Below are 4,461 nucleotides of genomic sequence, written 5' to 3' on the forward strand. Positions count from 1 at the left end.
ATAAAAGTAAACAATAATTCTTAAAATGTGGGGTTAGAATAACAGCAAACGCATGTTTTACAAACGCTTTTTTTTAGTTATTATTTTATTTGAGTAAATTTAAATGGTAACAATGAATAAACAAAACATCAAGGATTTTATTTTTGTGCTTACTTTTGTTCTACACGTTTTACTTTTAAAGATTTCAGTACCTAAAAACGCCAGAAATTTCACTATTTCTCGGCCAGGAATATGGCCACCTTAAGGCAATTTTTATGTAACTCTAATAATAGCTTTAGGTTATTATTTACGTATTTCAACATTTTTAATGGAAAATATTTTGAATAATTATGATAATGGTTTTAAATCTGAATTTAGTGTTAGATAATACAAGTTCAACATACACTGTAAAAAAAAAAATAATGAAATTTCGCTCACATCCTATTCAATTACTGTCGAGAATGGATTGAGTGAAATTTTCACTCTGTTAATATGAGGACAATAGTAATTTTGTAAGTGAAACTATTAAGACAAAATTCACCAATTTTAGTTCAATTTAGTTTCTGTTAGAGAGTCAGTGAGTCATTTTTTTTTTTATTGCGAGCATATAAGAACAATTAGAGTTGATTTTTCAGTAATATCAATCAAATTTAACTATTATTAAGTTTTACTCATATAGTGTAATTAATTACAGGTGTTAACCTTATCCATTTTATTTTATTTTTTTTTCGGTTTATCCGACATAGTTCTTTAGAACTTAATTTTCAGCCTTTATTGAAATAATTTATTTGTGATTTATTACAAATGCAATTTTACACAGATTCAAAAGTGTTATAGTAAAAGATATATCTTAACAAATTTTCTGGAAGTAGCCTCTTAAAAGAAGCCATACATATTACTCATATTAGTACTAGAATTATATCTCCACAGACTGGTATAGGTCTCACAAATTTCTGTGCACCGAGTGATCAGACGTAATCTACTACACCCATATCATATCCAGAAAGTGTAAGAATTATTACCGAATGATTTGGTTAAACGAGTGAATTTCTATCTTCATTTTACATAACCATTATGAGTATTCCGATGTAAACCCTCATTCATAACTCTTCGACATTTCCAACGCTATTTTAAAATAAATCGCAGGATCGGTGTTATTGATCGGTATTTAATCCAGTCCAGTTATTTTACCGAATCGACTAAATGGCGAAACTTATTTAAAATTTCTCCAAATCACTCTCCCGGATCTACTTGACGAGGTGCCTCTATAACTTAGACTGGAACATTGGTTTATGCGTGATGGTGAACCCCCTCACTTTAGTAATATTGTTAGAGACTCCTTAAACCACCAATACCCAAATAAATGGAATAGAAGAGGAAATAATTGCCAAAAAGTTTTTCCTCCAAGATCACCAAATCTTAACAAATGTGACTTCTTTCTTTGGGGAGCGTTAAAAGAATTTGTGTATTCCTCGCCAGTTGCGTCTCGAGCAGAATTGTGGAATCGTATTACGGATAAATGCACATTCATTAGAAACAATCAGCAGATGGGATAGAGTAGACTTCAATTATCGATTTTATGCCTGAGATAAAACGGTGATCATTTTGAATAATTTCTATAACTTATCTACATTTTAATTTTACAAAAATATATTCCTTTATTTTCAAGAAAGTGTAGATGTATGTGTTTAATTTTTACAGTAAACACAACCTATGTAATCGCAAGGCTATTTGAAGCTTCTCAAAACATTTACATATATGTCTATAAAACTTTATTCCATATTGTGCAAAACCGTACTTATCGTATCAACTTCGACATCACCTGTTACGTGGGTTTTATACAATAATGAAAACGTAATATTGACAGTTGGTAGAAGGAAGCACAAAAACAAGCGCTTAGGTGGGGAATTCTGGAAGGAAGCCTAAATAGTTGAAGTTAGAACAGTGCAGAGTGAAAAGTAAGACGATCGGTGCACGGTGAAAATACATAAGTAGTGAAAAATTAAAAGTGTTTAACCGGTATTAGTTAGCAGGTAATATTCTCTAAGTACTTTGTTGTTAATTATTATATGTAATCTTATGATTGTGATGGTTATAGATGTTTCATGATAATAATTCTGTATATGTTTAGCCTTCATTGTCTTATGCTCAGGGGCGTATATTTTTTTAACGTAAAATTGNCGATATATGTGTTGTAGGCCAGTTTACTTTTGCTTTTTACAGCTGATCGCAAACGTTGGAAATTTATATGATCCTCAGCATTTGAAGTGGAACGGTACTTCTTCCAATTTAAAGAAACACACGTTTACTGACGCACGCGCATTGACAGTAGCGAACGAAATAATCTATCTTTGTCATAAGCATACGAGTTGTTAACAACTTCGGTACCATGAGTGCAACAAAGCGAACGTGATCTTTGTCCTGGCAGTGTTGTAGGAGCTAAATAAAATTCAAAATTTAAAAAGGTAAATATAATTGTATCGTTCTAAAAAACAAACGTAAACAAAAATTCGAACGCAACTTTTCATTATTTTAAATAATCAATCGAATAATATAGAAAAAAAATTGTTTTCGAGATATCAAATTTTGAAAGTAACTAAAGCCCTGTCGAATGTATTGGATTTTCCACCACATACAACATGACATTCAAAGAATTTTCATCATTTGTAAAGCTTATTGGTCTTTCACTTTTTAGTCGCTCCATAACACATCCAGTTGCATGAAAACGTTGCAATGTTTTTGAAACGGTTGATTTGACATTATGTTGTCAAGATAATCACTATTAGACAAAAGAACGACGTGGCGTTGTTATGGAGCTAGAAACTTTCAAAGGTAACTTGATGGACTATAAACTTAATGGACTAAAATATTTTTGTATAATTTATAAGAAAATGATTTTCAAAGTTCGATATCTCGAAAAGGATTAATTTGGGTACATGATGTGCTATATGAATTTTGTTTAGAATTTCGAGGACAATTGAAATATGGAGTAACATACAGGGTGTCCCGTTGAAGCAACTTTATTTCATCATGATGTTTGCCTGGTCCTGTCTACTTTATTTATCTTTATTGTAATAGATTTTAAACAACCCTAAAACGTTTGTATCTTAAAATTTTTCGCTCCCATGCATATCAACGACTCTTTATATTGCAAAACATTAGAATAAGACCCACCATATTGGGTGAGTTTGCAGTTCGCACTAGTCGTTGTCACAACCATACATCTTTGACTTGTAGGTGAGTATAGTCGTCGAAACCCGCACTGTGGGAAGACGCCTCAATTAAAATAGCGAATATTGCTGGTATATGCGTTCCTTGCTTTAAATTTGTCCATCGACCTACACAGCACGATGAAGAATGTTCATTGTTTAACTACTGTCAGATTTCTACAGTATATCAAATTTCTCTCTAATACAATAAACAATTACATCGACACTACTAATAGCTCTGCAAATTTCTAGAAAACCCTCGCTTTTATCTTACTACAATTTACAAAAGGCAATTACACGGTTTGCTGGAAAAGAAATTGAGTCTATCTTAAATTGTTTGCGGTTTCAGTAATTCGCGGGTGATTTTTTTAATAGCTTTAGATCGTTCTGATGGACTTATTACCTCTTTGCAAAATTTTTATACAAAAACGAATTGAAAACAAAAATGAAGCTGATCCGGGTTCTTATTAAGATGAATAGAGACAGTTTTTCGCTTTTGCCTTTGAAGCAATTAAATTGGCAACCATTAATCTTGCTAATGTTTCATTGCGCGCATTTTTTTCATTCGCTGCTCATAATTGGCGTGTTCTACTTTCCTGGCTAACGCGGAGGTTATTTCATGTTTGTATGGTGTATCTCAGTCACATCTCATTGTGTATTCAAACCTTATGTTTTCCTTCCTGCGTGTAGGTACGATAATATTTTTATTACTAGAACCATATAGGCTGGTGTGTATGGATAAAACAAACCATAAAAATGTTAAAGGCTTAAAATTTTACATTGTTGTGCCTGCCTTTTAAAGACAAACAGCGGTACTAATAATCTAGGAGGAAGCACATCATATTCCCTTAATTTTGAACAGTTTTGAAGACATGCAAAATAGTTAGAATCCAAACAAATTGTGTAAAAAAATATAATTAAGGCAATTTTTCTGTAACTCTAATAATAGCTTTAGGTTATTATTTACGTATTTCAACATTTTTAATGGTTTAAGATAACGAGCGTTCAAATAAAAACGTGGTCAAGTTGGTTCTGAAAATTTGGACGTAGGGCGTAGCGTATAGCAAATGAACTTAAACGTCATCTGTCAAAGCGCTATATCGCCGCTATCAATTTGAATATTTTCGTTTTAAAAAGCGTTTAAAATGGTGTTTTCTCAAGAACAAAAAGTGTTTATCATAGAGTCCTACTTTAGAAATGGACGCAAGATTGATGGAATATGGAAGTATTCTATTGAGGAATGTTTCATAGAATTTCAAAATCAATTTCCCGG

Source organism: Anoplophora glabripennis, unplaced genomic scaffold, assembly GCF_000390285.2.
Source record: "Anoplophora glabripennis isolate ALB-LARVAE unplaced genomic scaffold, Agla_2.0 scaffold69, whole genome shotgun sequence".
Taxonomy (NCBI): Eukaryota; Metazoa; Arthropoda; class Insecta; order Coleoptera; family Cerambycidae; genus Anoplophora; species Anoplophora glabripennis.